Here is a 15937-nt window from a genome sequence, read left to right on the forward strand (position 1 = left end):
GGAATAAAAGGCAATTCAGTTAGTTCTGAAATCCTGCTTGCTCTATCTTCAGGTGAAAGTGGCCAGATTGTGACTGGCAACATCACTGCTATGTTTTAAATAAACAAGCAGGGAGGCACAAGGTTTTTCCCCCTTTGTGTTTTAGCAATGGAAATCAAGGAATGGGGCCCTAGTAGCTGTTCATTTGGAAGACAAAAGCAATCTGACTGTGGATGCACTGAGCAGACTTTGTCATGCCCTGCATGAGTGGGAACTCAATTCCTTAGTTGCCAAGGTGATATTCATTTATTGAGGGCAATCCCCAAGTGGAACTCTTTGCAATGAGTCAGAAGGATTTATTTCACCTTTTTGTATCCCTTTGGAGGCCAGGCCGGAATTCTCTGGGAGATGCTCACCTCCTAGTTTGGCCAAACAGGATCGTGTATGCCTTTTCTATTGATTCCTCAAATTCTGAATACCTTGGTGAAGTTCAGATGAGCAAAAAGTTCTGCTCTGATTCTAGTGGCTCCAAAGTGGCCTATTCAGATTTTATTTTCTCCAAAAAGTGCCAGATCTTCTCTCTGAAGAGGGTCTCGATATTTCACCCCTCGCTACAATCTCTGAACATGAGTTCTAGATTCCTGAGCCTCTGGGTAATGCTTCTCTTGAGATTTTGGATGAAAATATGTGGATCATGCATGCTACAAAAGAATCCACTCACAAACAATATAAAAGCAAATTACTAAATGTTTTGTTACTTGGCTTTAGAGAAAGAAATAGACCATCTTGTTACTTTTGTTGACCTCATGTCATACTTGGCTTCTACCGGAATTTAAAGATTCCTATAAACGGTATCCCCCACATCTTTAGCATTTATTCCAGTTTTATTAACTACAGAAATATAGATAGTGTTTGGGCTAGGTATAAAGAAGGGGGTTAGGGGTAGGTGCAGGGCATGTGGGGCAGGTGTTGGGGGCGGTCTCCCCTGCTTTTTGCAGTAAAAAACACAGCACAAATGGTTAAAATAAAATAGGTGAAATGTAATTTGCTCAAAAAAATAACTGAAACATTATAGATCCCTATAAACACTAAATTTCCACGATTGCGGCTTATTTGAATTTTCATGACATTTTCTGCTCTACAAAATGTGGCAGTTGGGTGTCATTGTGATGGTCTTATTTATTTTTATCCTCCTGGAAGAGAAACACCTCTTCAATCGTATTTGAATGTAGTACCAAAGAGTTTTTTTTTAAATTTTGTATTCTTTTTATTAGCATTTTCAAACATAAACAGTAGCGATCGCTACCAATGACAATACCCCAGCCCCCACATAAGAGTCAAGTTGCACAGTTGTTGCATGCATTATTTTAGAGCTACCTTATTCATTCATTGGATGTCATATTTTATTCCATTGATAGAGCTTTGGTTCTTTGCTTTTCATTTGATTATGATCCCCTTTTGGGATATTGGGGAGATGTTGCCCAGATGCCTTTTGAAAGGTCTCTAGCTTCCCGGTGTCGTTGAGGTATTATCGTGCATCTCCTGTGGCTGTGCCATCAGATGACCGATATATGTGTCCCAGATATCTTTCGCTCTGGTGCGATTGTTGTTAGGGCACTATATTCTGTTTCAGCTTCATTACAGTATAACACATCAGCCCTCCATTGATCTATCTTTGGGGATTTCGTGCCCCCCACACCATTGCCACCCGTCTCTTAACTAAAAGCAGATGTAACCCAATCAAATTCCTCAGACATTTAGGGATTGATTTTGTGTACCCCAGCAATGCTACCAGCGGATCTAGTTCCAGTCTGTCCCCTAATATTTCTCCTACTGTATCAAAAATTCAGACCCAGAAGGTATAGATTGGGGGCATTCACATGCTGCATGCAGAATGTTTGCTGTGATGTTATGAGATCTTACACATTCCCTAGGGGTTTCCGTAAAGAACCTTCAGAGTTGATCAGGCGTATAATATAATTGGTGCAGGTATTTAAAGTGGATCTGTTTAAATGTTGCATTAATAGCCACTTTCCTGGTTCCTTTCGCAGCAGTACCTCCATGTTTCGTCAAGTATCACACACCCCAGTGATGGTTCCTAGATGAGTCTGCTGCTTCAACCCTGGCAGTAATACACATGGCTTACATGGCTGAGACCACTCTGCTACCACCTCCCCCCCTACCCCCAACGGATACATTTATCAAGTATATAGGCCACCTCCTGTTGTTTAGGGAAGGTTGTGAATATCTGCTGTATTGAATTCCTCAGTCTGTAATATGTGAACACATCTAGGGTGTTAAGTAACCCTCTTGTTTTGAGCTCTTCTAATGTTGTGAATCACCCACCTGGGAAGAGGTCCTGGAAACAGCTTATTTGTAGCCGTTTCATAAGGCTGACATAACTTGGTTCACTTGTAAGGGGGATCCCAGGTATATATGTGACAAGCATTTCCGGGGACTACAGTACATCACTCCTAGACTTGTGTTCTATACGTGCCCACGCTCTACAGGTCAGTTCCACCATGTTCTCTGCATGTGGTGATCTGTCGGGTGCTGTAAGGATTATTGATCGTAGCAAGTGCAGTGCCGCTATCGCCCGTTCTATCTTTACATGTGTCCTGTCTCCTTGCTCCCCAAACCAGTATGAGAGGAAGCTGGTCTGGGCCGCATTGTAGTAGGTTTCAAATTCTGGTAAGACTAGGCCTCCTCCAAGTATTGATGCTGTTAGTTTGTCCCATGATATCCTGGCCTGTTTCTCTGCCCAAATAAATCTTAGTACTGCTGATCGAAAGTCCTGGAAATAATCACCAGATAATTTTAACGGGACTTTGAGGAAAATATACAGGAACCATGGTAGTAGCACCAATCATAATCAGAGCGAATCTGCCGTAGAGACTAAGGGGGAGGTTCTCCCATCGGAGCAGTGTAGATTTGGTTTGTTCTAGTACCTTGTGGTAATTATGTTTGTACAGGATAACTGATTCCCGAGGAATTTGGACCCCTAAGTATCGAGTGTCGTCCATATGCCATTGAAACACCCACTCATCTGCGTATTGGTCCACCTTCTCAGCTAACGGAAATAGGACTGACTTGGCTGCATTCACCCTGAGCCCCGAGAAGTCTCAGAACCGGGGGACGTCCCGCATCTCCGGATCTAGATTGTGTTTAGGGTCAGTGATGAACAATACCATGTCATCAGCGTAAAGGGAGATAACCACTCTATGCCTATAAAACTGGATTCCTCTATGCATGACACTGTCCTTGATCCGTTCCGCTAGCGGTTCTATCGCCAGCGCGAATAATAACAGTGATAAAGGACAACCTTGTCGTGTAACTCTCTCCAGTGCTATGGTCGGTGTGAGTTGACCGTTCACTCTTATTTCAGCTGTAGAAAGTGAATAGAGCAGAGACACCATTGAGATAAATGATTCCCCCATCCCCATCCTACGGAGTACTGTGAACAAGAAGGGCCATTCTACTGAGTCGAACGCCTTGGTGGCGTCCAACTGAGCTGCTACTATAGGTTCCTCTTGTTGTACTGCCACCATCAGCCCAAACTTTCTTCGTATGCCGTGGGAGGTGTAACTTCCTGGCACAGAGCCCGCCTGATCTGCCTTTACTATTTTCGGCATCAAAGGTGCCAATCTTGATGCTAGTGTCTTAGCCAGAATTTTATTATCAAGGTTGATGAGCAAAATGGGTCGGCACCGTGCGACCCAGCCATTCCCGCTCTTTCTGATTGCACCAGTACAAGGCTATCTGGTCTAGGTAGGTGTCTACTTCTTGTTGGGAGACCTGAATGTGGGATGAGTACAACTGTTTGTAGAATCATCAGAATTCCTGTATTATCTCTACATCTGCAAACTTTTTCACCCCTTGGGTGTCGGTTATGGCTAAAACTCTGTCCTTGAGGTTGTCTAGCTTTGCAACTCCTGCTAATAGCCTGCCCGCTTTCTGTCTTTCCCCATGCTGTCTCACTGCTGCTTTCCTGGATAGAAATGTGGCTTCTCTGGTCGCATGGACGTTAAACACCTGCAAATATTTTTTTATCTCCGCCTGTTCCGTTAGTGTCGGTGTGGGTGCCCTAGACTGTAGTCCTTTAATGTGGGCCTGAGTGTTAGCCAGTTCCCCTCTTATCTGTCTCAGTATCCCAGATTCCCTCGATATGCATTCTCGCCTCATTACACATTTAAAGCTGTCCTCTAGAATCCCTGCTGATTCCACCTGCCCTCATGAATTTTAAAAAATGGCTACTGTTAGGCCCTTACAGAATAGTACATCTGTTAGCTCTTCACTCTTAAAGACCCAGGAATCCCTTTCTTTCCCTCAGCCTGTTAGCTCCACGCTTAATTATACCGGGCGTGATCGGATAGTGTGCGTCCTACGATATCCACCTACATTACTGCACCCATCACAGCGTGAGAGATCAGGAAGAAATCCAACTGAGATGCTGAATTGGGGACTGGTGAGTGATGTGTACACGTGTGTTGTCTGGTTTTTAATTCTCCATACATGGCCAATTTCCCTTGTTAGGCACATGCCCTCGAGGTTACTGATCCCCTTGGGTGCCTGTCGGTGAGCCCCATGACCATGTTAAAGTCACCCACCCATTTCAGTTCTCCTGGTGTTAACTGCCCTAATTGGACATCCATCCACTCCAATGCTTCTGTAGTGTCTTGATTCGGTCCGTAGTAATTAACCAAGGTGTATAGTTTGCCTTGTTTAATTTTGTGTATTATCAAGCACAGCCCCTCTTGATCTTTCACTGTTGAGATCACCCTGAACCAAACAGATTTATGAACAAGTATGCAGTAGCGGTGACATCCCCAGTCTTTCCCAAATTTCGATTCTGCGTCAAGCCGAACAGCCACTTCCAAGCCACTTCAGGAGCACGCGCGCGCAGCGGCTTGTTTTTAAGATGAGTCAAAAAGGGGCGTGGTTATTCTCTGGTGATTGATAGCGTTTCCCAGCCGATCAGCCACTTCCAAGCTTCTAATGTCAAATGTGTTTCCTGTAGGAACGCTATCCCCACCTGATGCCTTCATATGTATAACAGGACTTTACGGCACTTTGACGGGCAGTTCAACCCTCTCACGTTCCATGTGATGTTTCTAAGTGATCAAGCCATTCCTCCTTTGTGTCAGCGCCCCTATCCATGATTGATCAGTTTGTAAAACATATCTGCATCTATCATCGTATAGCTCAGCATGATAATGTGTCTCTTGATACTTGTGCGCTTCCCTGACCCTACCTCCCTTTCCCCCTACCCCACCGACAAGCGCAACCCGTCAGTAATAATACTTCCCTCCCCTACTCCCCGCTGACAACCCCAACATGTCGGCAACAGATTGCCCCCTTCAAACTTGGGCTTCCGCGTGAGGGGCTTCTAGGTGCCCATCCCCCTGTCACACCCCTTAGCAACAGCATTTGCTCCTCGTCCGACAACAAGTTTTTCTTCCCCACTTGTTGCCCTCAGGCGACTGATGGGATTTCTATAATCGCATGCAGTGTCATCCAGTATCATGCATTGCTTAACACCAGGTCATTGACTAAGCACGCTCAGGAGATCCATGATTATATTGTAGATGATCGGCTGGAGATCTTATGTCTAACTGAGACATGGCTACAAGAACCAATGGGCCCCACCATAGATATTTCAGTGCCAACTAACTGTAATATCTATTTCAAAAAAAGCGAAATCGGAAAAGGTGGAGGAGTGGCGATAATCGCCAAACAAAACCTCAAATTCTTTGCTACCCCTATATAGTTTACCGGCTGTGAGATCATCCACCTCAAACTGACACCTACCCACAATGACTGCACAAACATAATAGTCATCTACAGGCCACCGTCCCTAATCTCTGAATTCAACAATAAATTAATCACTATCCTCAACAACCTTAAATAACCCAACACTGAGACTATACTCCTCAGTGATATCAACAGATGGAGGGGTAATCACAACAACTCTGAGGCCATTAACCTAGAGGAGGAACTAGAGAATTGTGACTTTATAGTAATAAACAAAGGCCCCACTGCTGTCACTGGGAACCAGCTCGACTGGATAATGAAAAACAATTCAGATGTAACACTGTTAGGAACTTTCCCATATATCTGGACAGACCATTATGAAATTGAAATCCTACTTACCTTTAAACAAAAAACGGCAAAAATAAATGACTCACCTAAAACAGTACTCGATAGAAACTTGAAAAAAATCACCAGCACCATGCTATCAGAAGGAATGAACAAAATCATGGCTAATACTTAAGATGATGATTCATGTGAAAATATCATACTGGTATACAACCAATGCATGAAAGAATTACTTGATCTCCAAGCTCCCCTGAAAAATAAACAAAGTTAGGTCAAATATAAACCATCAAAAATGGTTCAATGCCAACGCTATTGAACTAAAAAAAGAAAAACGGAATCTAGGAAGGAAATGGTTAAAAGAACCTTCAGAAACAAATAAAATGAACTGCAAGAATGCAGACTGTAGATACAAGACCAAACGCATAGAACTCAAGAAAAACCGTTACAATGAGCTTATTAGCACTGCTTCCAACTCCACCGGCAAACTTTTTCAGATCCTCAAATCCATCGATAAACCCAAGGCACTTACCCCGCCTTTTCAGACAACAGAATTAGACTGTGAGAAAGTCCAAATGGCCTTCCACAACAAAATCATTAAGGCGAGAGAGACCATTCTTAATTGCCAGAACAATAGCCCACCTACTCCGGACAAATTAATTGAAACTAAGCCTGAATTACAAAATCTCAAATTTCAATTCAGACCCATAACACTTGAAGAGATGAAGATAACGCTCTCAAACATAAGATGCACTTCATGCACAGAAAATGTGTTGTCACCAAAATTAATACTTGAAAACTCTGATATTGTTGCTACCTTTCTTAGAAGAATGGTAAACACGTCCTTTAGGGATCGAACTGTACCCACTATAATCAAAACAGTTACGGTTACTCCATTGTCTAAGAAACCAGAACTAGATCAATAGGATCCTGCAAACCTAAGACCTATAACAAATTGCAATTTCCTGTTGAAAATACTGGATAAGGTAGCCACCAAACAGCTCCAGAGCTATGTGGATGAGAACAATCTCCTGCACCCTCAACAGTCGTGTTTCAGGACAGGCCACAGTACCGAATCGGCTCAATTAGATCTGCAGACCGAGATGCTAGGTATTCTAGACAAGGGAAAATCAGGCCTGCTGATCCTATTAGACCTCTAAGCAGCCTTTGATCTGCTTGATCACATGAGGCTCCGAGAGGCCTTGGAACTCTCAGGAAACTGCTCACAAGAGGCAGCTGAGTGGATATCCTCTTTTCTACAATACAGACAATCCAGGATTGTCTGGGGAAACCAGGCCTCCAACACTAAACTAGTAGACTGTGGAGTCCTGCAGGGAGCTAGTTTCTCTCCCCTGCTATTCAATCTGTATATACACTGCCTATGTATTATGCTGACTCAACTAGGCATATTCTTCACCAATTTTGCCAACGACACACAACTGGTCTTCGAGCTTAGTGGAGACTATAAACAAGACAGCGATAAATTAACAGCTATATACAACATCGTCGAAGGCTGGATGAAGGATAACTGGATGTGCCTTAATGGTACTAAAATGGAACTAATGATCTTTGGGTCCTCGCATGCCAGAAAAAAACGAAATCCATCATACTCCTCATTCAGTATCAAAAATACTCAAATCCCAATATCAGGGAAAGTGAAGACGCTTGGAGTCTACTTACAAGCCTCACTAGGAGCCGAGGCTCATACAGCATATTTAAAAAGAAACTGCCAATACCACCAAAAACCTCTTTAAAAAATCAGACCCCTGCTCGACCAGAAAAATAGCATTACCATAGCCAGAGCCAGAATACTATCTAGACTCGACTATGGCAACTCTTTGCTCCTTGGAGCAAATAGTAAACGCCTGAAGCAATGCCAGGTAATTCAGAACAATGCTATTAAGACAATCACGGGCAAGTCAAGAAGGGAACACATTACAGGAGACAGAAGAGACCTGCACTGGCTGTCCATGGAAGAGAGAATTATATTCAAGTCCATCACTATGGTCTATCAATGCCTATATGGTAAAGCCCTAGCATATTTAAAAAAAACAGTTCAAATGGCACGAACCAACCAGAAACCTAAGATCTTCTAACAAAGGTCTTCTCCAAACTATTCCAGCTGAACGGTCTTGGCAAGGCTTTCCCGAGCAGAAGCATCCTTAAATGGAACAAACTACCCGTATCCTTGAAGTTGGAAACCAACTATACACACTTCAGAAAGAAGCTAAATACGTTACTATTCAAATCTCCTGAGCAGACAACAATTCCTTGTATACCGCAGAACTGACCTATATATGTGGTTACCCACTGTTCCATTTCTGTCACTACATTTCCTGTCTTTTTGGAATGCGCTCTGATGTTCACGGGCTTTAGCGCTATACAAACAAATAAATAAAAAATAAATAAATCCATTATTTCCCCTTTGTCTGGGATTCCGCGGTAGATGTTCTAAGAAATTATTGGCCTCATCCGGAGAATGAAAGAAGAGTACTCGGTCCTCGTGTTCTATCCATAGTTTGGTGGGGAACATCATGGCATATGCTATCCCTCTTTCACGTAAAAGTTTCTTCACATCCTTATATGTTCTCCGGGAGGCTTGTACCTAGTCTGAGAAGTCTGGGAAAACTCTCATAGTGTCCCCTATGTATGACGGGTCCTTTTTCACTTGCCTTGCGGAGGGTGAGATCCCTATCCCGGTAGTTCAGTATACAAGCTATGATTGGACATGGAGGGTCCCCGGTATCGGGCGTTTCCCACTTGGTATCCTGTGCGCTCTCTCCACTATGAACACTGATGAGAAACCTTCAGTTCCCAGTGTCTCCTTCAGGATCTCCTCGACTAGGGACTGCATGAGTCTCTGCTCCACAGGTTCCAGGACTACGACTATCCTCTGTTTGTTTCTCCTAGTTCTGGTTTCGAGGTCATCTTGCTTGTCCGCTAATTCTTTCAGTGCATGTCTCACTTCTGTCATTTCTCTAGATGTGGAAGAGGATTAGTCTTCGACCATCGAGGCGCGTGCTTCCACTTCATATAATCTCTCCCCATGTTTATCGAGACGGACCTGCATGTGGTCCACTTTGCATGTTAGAGTGTCAATTTTCCCGTCCAGTGATTGTATACTGTTCTGCAGTTGTTTAAACATTTATTTAATATCTCGCAATGCCCTGGTGGCATCATGGTCCATAAATGGGGTACTACCACTTGGTAAGTCGTCCATGGCCTCATGGTTCTTGGACTGGGAGGGAGTGTCAAAGTGTAACTTGGATTGTTGTTACCCTCCTTTGCCGGGTTTGGACATCCTGTCTTGGGGCTGAGGGTGGCACGTCTGATTCAAGCATACAAGGACCGTTGGTAGATCGGTTTCTTGTGACAGGTCTGCTGGTTCCTCTCTGTCCCACCTACTGTTGGGCTGACAGAGGCCTTGGTGCTTGTTAACACAGCCCTTGAATGCCACCCAGTCGTGTCTCCACGTCCACCTTCTATTACACTGCAGAGTTGTGACCTCTACCCCAGTGTGGCCTGTCCCTGTCCTGATCGGTGTAGCACTCCTTGATCCTTAATTCACCCTCTGGTGGTATGAAGTGGTATGTCCTTTATGAGGTCTCCACGGCAGGTGGTGGTGGAGGTGGTAGGGTCGATGTCTGCTGACCAGGTAGACGCTCGGGTCTGTTCACCAGATCTCTCCTCGCATTCGCCCTAGTGTGGTTATCCGGGGTCTGGTTCCCACTTGCAGCCTCCTCTATGCCCCTATTCCTCTACCAAAAGGGGGAGGATAGTCAGTCCCAGTGTACAGCTTGAGACGTCCGGTCTTGTGTGGTGGGGCCTCCTCCAACCCCTCTGATGGGCACGTACCTTGTGTGGTTGTGCTGCTGCTCCACGATCTATAAGAGGTGATATCTTGCTATCCACTCCCCCAAGCCTCTTGTGGGTTCAGTTGGATCGAGCCTGATCTATTCAGCATCTTCCTTCGTGGGTTCAACAGGAACAGCGGTCGTCGGATATCTCCTGGTCCTCAGTGTCCCGTCTGCCAGCATTCGGAACGCCTTCCCTGTGGCGGTGCCTGTCCCCACCACGGCACCGTGGCTGTGGTCCCCCGGGGGCCAGATGTAATGTCACGGTCTGATGGGGCCCCCTCCGGAAAGTATATGTCCAACTCTGTCTCCCCACTAGCCCAAACAGAACAGCGGGATACAATATTTCAATTTCTGGGCTCCTCCCACGTTCCTCATGGTCGGCACCTCCGCGGTATAGGAAAATTAGGGGGAGGAGAAGAAGAGTTCAAATAGTTTCCCCTAAATTATGCAACAGGGTCGCCGCAGTTCTGGGGGTACAGCACGGTATGCGAGTGCCCGGTCAGGTCTCCCTGCACAGTGGACGATATTACTGATTCGATGAGGGGTGGGGTGTGAGCTCCTTGGGGAATGTTCTGTCGGCGCGTCCTTCAGCTGCGGGTAGTTGTTTGTTAGCCTTCGGTACGCCTTCCTTGTCCCGACCTCCATCGCTCCTCCGTTCTGGTTTGTTTCCCCCCCAAGGTCCCTGTTCTCTGGCCACCAGCCTGTCGCCAGGCCACGGGTTTCTGCTTCTCACCCAACTTTAGCTTCACCTCTCTGCATGGCGATCCAGCTTTTCGCTTTCGGTGGCCCAGGTGCTCCTCAGGCGCAGGCTCCAGCTGCCGGTCTGTGTTCTAAGCCGGGTGTGTATGACTCGCAGCTCACCGCTGAGTCGTTAATTGGTTAAGCTGCGTATTTTTCCTGGGGCCCCCCACCTCGCCTCCGAAGTCACCACGCTGGAAGCCTCTGTTGTTGACGCCTCTATCTCAGCCTCTCCATGAACTATCAGCTTGAAAATTCTCCCGGGTTGCGGGTTAGCAACTTCACACGTCTCGCCACCGCCTCTGGGGGTCCAGGTTGGCCGGGGAGAGTCAGGATTTTATCTGGGAGAATAAGTGAGCTTTAGTCTTTGTCAACTTTCAAATGCTTTATTCAAAAATAAATTCATTAAGCGTACACAATATATTCAATATTTCATTGACTTCATACTTAAAAACCACTAACTTTTGTAAAACAAACAGAAAAGATAAAACATTCTAAAACATGTTTTTTATTGTTTGTAAAATACATACATTCCCTAAATAAAATGACTCATTGTTTCTGAAATTCAATTTACATTCATGTTTCACCCTTCTGCTTTGCAGCGCTAAAGAAAGAAAACAGCCAATCTACATAGATTGCTCTGGTAATGCAAATTAAGTAATGCTCCCATGGCCTCATCGTTCTAAAACTCTTTCTTAGTACATTGAAATGAAATGTGTTTGATACCAATGGGTGAGCAAAAACATGCTCTCTATAGACTCTACCCTTTTCACGCAAGCATATATTCCACCTAGGTGGATTACTTTGCCATTTTGTCACATTCACATTTAGTCAAGAGACCCAGCTGATCCAACTGAAGTCTCTTCATCAATTGCCTGTGCTCTCTTTGAGGGATTAAATCCAGATATGTGGCTCTGGCAGTTACCTTGATCGTATCTGCATACCTAAGAACTGTGGATTTATTTCATTTCTTTTCAGTTTTATCAATTACCAATGTTGTTTTTAAACAAGCTCTTGCGTTTGACGGAATAGTGTCCAGTACCACAATATTCCTTGTATACTACAGAGCCAACTTATTCTTTATCTGAGAGGATCGGAGTGCAGCATCTCAATCATGTGTCTGCACAATGACAGCGTGACCTTTCCACAGTTTGATCCAGTAGAGTTCAATATTGCGCTCTACTAGGTCCGTAAACCCTTAAGCGTCAAGGGCGAGGTATCTCATCCTTGGGATTACCTCCCTGTTGCCAAGGACGAGATACCCAGGGCCATTATCTGAATTATATGTGTAAGTAGTAACTGTGGCAAAATCCCTCAAATGCACACAGAGCATTTTTCATCTTGGCAATCATCACTCCATGTGCGAAAAGTAGAAGTGGTATTTTTCTCTTCTTCATGGTTGGCACATCATGTGTCACAGAAATCAAGGCACTTTCTAGTTCCTTAGTATATAAAATGAATAAAAATGGGAACAATAACGTAAACTTGTCTATCTCCCTTCAATACTGGAAAGGCAACCCTGTGATGACCAGATCGACCACACCTGGCCCAGCTCACATTTCCTGTATCACGCGCAATGATGCAAATAAGTATCTGCCATAGCTTGTTTCTACTGAAAGGATTTATGTATATCCATGAAAGCTAAATAATCACATTCCCCGCTAATGTCTCTACACTTTGCAGGTAATAGATGTAGCTTTAGGCGCTGGTCATTGGAGCTCTTCTGCTTTTGAAATCCTAATTGGCATGATGAAATGAAGTTGTTGTCCAATGCTAACTTCTGTAATCTATCATTGATTAGCTTTATAAAATCCTTAGCATGGGAGCCTAGGAGTTTTATTGGTCTAGTACAAGTTTCTCCCGATTCCCAGGAGGGAGGAACCATACTTGTGGAGGCAATGCGATCAAAGTCAATACACAGGAGTTGATTCCAGATCATAGGTTCAGCTTCAGCTAGTTCTGCATCCATCTTCTTGAAGGCACATTGGGTAGCGAATCAACCAACCCATTTTCCTGTGGTTTTGCCCCTTCAAAGCAGAGAATGTGGAGTGCCTCTAACCACCTCAGAGCCCAGACTTAGGCCCTCTAGCCACAATAAAAGTGACCAAAATGTCCTTGCCTCCTGGCATTGACATCATTTTGTAAGTAGCACAGTCATACAGAATGTGCACCTCCCATTGTGCATGTTGAAACGTAGCCTTTCTGAGGTAGAATGCTTCATTGTATTGGCCCGTTAATCTCCTAATTGCATCCAGGTCCCTAGAATCACTTTTGAAACCTGTTAAGTTGTTTTTACTCTGCTTGCATTCTGAGTCCGATCAACCTTGCAGTCCATTATTGTGTGATCTTTCCTGCAAACATAGTTTCCCTGCACTTGCCAAACAAACTTTGCAGTAAATGGCAAATAAAGGTTTCACTGTGCATGGCTGGCCTTTGGGTGGCAGCATTGCACCAACTATGAAGTGTGCTTATGGTAACATGCACTATTTTACAGAAAGCGCTAGTAGATGTTTTCTCACCCGTCACCATGGGACGAGTGCATTTCTAATGGATTGTGTCCTCCCACGGATTCTTCATCTTTGATATACCCAATATCCTGCATGCAGCTTCGGAAACTTTTCGACAGCAGAGGGTGCTTCAACGTTGGTAGAAATAGCAAGCACCACGCCCGTTGCCTCAGTTCCATTTTGTCACGCAGAGCAAACTTGGAAGGGTTAATTCACCTCAGAAATTTTCAACTGCGCTTTGCCTTTTATATTCGAAGAATGTCAACTCCGAATATGGGATTTAAGAGGTGTGCGGACTGTGGATCGAAAATGATGATTACAGATCCACACAGGATATGCATCTGGTGTCTTGAATCATACTGCAGGTCATGTCAATCTATGACCATTAAGGCCTTTAAGGAGAGGAAGGGTAAGCTTATTCTTGGTAGGCCGCATCCAAATCTCCTTCCACCACTCCTTCTAAAAAAAAAAATCATGCAATGAGAACATTTCGAGGGACATCTCTCCTAAGAAATCGAGAAAACGCACAAAACAATCCAAGCGCTCCAGATCCAGAGTTGTGTTTGATGGTATTCGTCGTTCTTATCTTCGCATAAAAGATCGAAGAAGAGACGTCACCCTACATCTTCTGATTCAATACCTGTCAGGAAAAGGATAAGTTTCCAAGCAAATTGGCATGTAAGGCTGATTGGGAGGAATTTTGCCTCCAAATGCTTGGTGTTCACAAAGGCGGCCCCTCCTGGCCCTTCGAAGGAACTGAAGAAAGCTTCTGACCCCATTGCGCCTCATAAGGCCGACAGGGTGTCATCAATGCCTGCCTCTTACGTGCCTAAGAGCCCAGGCAGTGAGTAGGAGAAGTACCTTCGAGCAGTGTCGATGGATTTGTTGACTCAGGGAAAGTTGAATTCACTGCCTCCATCTTCTGTTTCGTCGAAGGAATTGCATCGTGTTCTTCGACATCAAGGCCTTCGGCGTCAAAGCCATCGACTTAGGAAACATTGGCGAAGAAATACTTTTTTATGACTATGGTTCCATATTTGAGGAAGAGGAGGATACTCCTCCTTTTGGATTGGAGTTTGGTACCCCAAATGTACCTGAAGAGCTCATTTATGGTGACTCCAGGTTGCAGAATCGCGTTGCCTGCTTAAAAGCTGCCTGTTGGTTGGGCACTTCACCTGAAGTGAATTTCGCCCCCCCGATACAGCTGGTCTGTCATGGTAAGGTGACAGAATACCTGGGTTGGGGTCGCCTGGTCAGAGATATAGAGCAGGATGATCTGACGGACATCCTGGATAAGGGACCTCCCAAGGAGCTTATCTTGCCTTTTTATACTGCTTTGAAGAACAGGGTCCTCGACAATTAGCAGAAGCCAGACACTATACCAGCAGTGAATAAGGATCTGGCAAGAAAATGCAGGCCTTCAGCTTGTTGAGAAGGAAATGGTCCTATGCCACTCCCCTAGCCACAGCAGGAGGGAATAACAACTTCATAAGCAGAGGAGGGGAAAGCCTCCACCTCCACGGTTTGGATAAGAGCCAAATAACATAGAGAGTTATGTCGCACTCCCCATGTCACATCATCAGGACTCCATTTTGTATTAGGCCCTGACTCCATTTTTTACTGGGCCCCAAAACCGCCACTCTCTGAAACTGCAGCACTTGCATTTCCAGTCTCTCACACAGAGAGACCATGCCATCCTGACAACAGGCCAGCTCCACACAAGCCTTGTTCCCACGGAAGTCCACCTGCTCCCTGTCATCTCAAATGTTGCAAATACCTAGTATAGTTTCTCGAAGGATGTGCTCTGCAGAGAGCGTGAGACCGAAGCAGGCCCCAGCACAAATGCCGATCCATCTCCACAAAACTGCCTGTGCCCTTTCACCCCCACCCCGCCAGGTCAGAGCCCACCGGTCCCTACCTCCCAAGTCCTTTCATGATGATAGATATCTAACCCCGTCACCTTGACCATTCCAGAACACCCACCATAAACCTAATCCTGGGTAGCAATATATTCTCTCAATAGCAATACACGTCTGTTCGTAACATGAGGCACCAGGAAAGACGGTGGTAGATCAAGCTCATAGGTTAGACCCTTGGTTGTGGGGACCACAGTACAAAGGAAGCCCGGAATGCAGGGGTCGGCATGCATATATATTACTCTCTCTCTTACTAAACCCCCTGTTGATGTGCTAATCAGGTATCTGCCATTGTTCATAAATTACCAGTTCCTGTTGTTAGCTAAGATTAGTTAGAAATGTAACGCCTGCATGAACTGACCTTCTCTGCGGAGATGAGCTCAGCTGACCAACGTGCAACAAGAACGACTGGGGAATGGCAGCCAATTAGGGCCCGGCATCCTGTATAAAGCAGACCAATCTATAGGTCCCCCACCAACCAGCAACATGACATCTGTCTTAGTCTAAATCGTCATCGATGTCTTTTATAACGTGCTGGCCGTGTAGTTTTTGGCAGAGCGCTCTGGGGCAGCATAGTTCTTTGAAGGCATTTTCTATATTATATAAACTTTGTTATCCTTGCAACTTATCTCTTAGTCTTATTTCTTATAATTGTTATTGTTGGGACACGTGGATAAGGTGGGTGCCTTCAAGCTTTAGACCCATAGTATCTTTCTAAGCATCCTACCATGGAAAGTCTAGACTTTGCAAGTGGCTACATCTACTTTGACGGCAGCTGCCTAACCGATGATCCCTCCTGACAGACAACAAGTAGTTTGATGCCCTGGGAAAGAGGGTATTTTCAGCA

The 15937-nt window shown here is 44.9% G+C and overlaps 1 protein-coding gene across 2 annotated transcripts in view; it reads left to right on the top strand.

Annotated features, from left to right (window-relative positions):
* The window catches only part of WDR35 (WD repeat domain 35), a 1418193-nt gene that overhangs the window by 474642 nt on the left and 927614 nt on the right, over nt 1–15937 (top strand). The window lies entirely within an intron of this gene.

The sequence above is a fragment of the Ambystoma mexicanum genome, chromosome 4p (assembly GCF_040938575.1).
Source record: "Ambystoma mexicanum isolate Mex_15411 chromosome 4p, UKY_AmexF1_1, whole genome shotgun sequence".
Lineage (NCBI taxonomy): Eukaryota > Metazoa > Chordata > Amphibia > Caudata > Ambystomatidae > Ambystoma > Ambystoma mexicanum.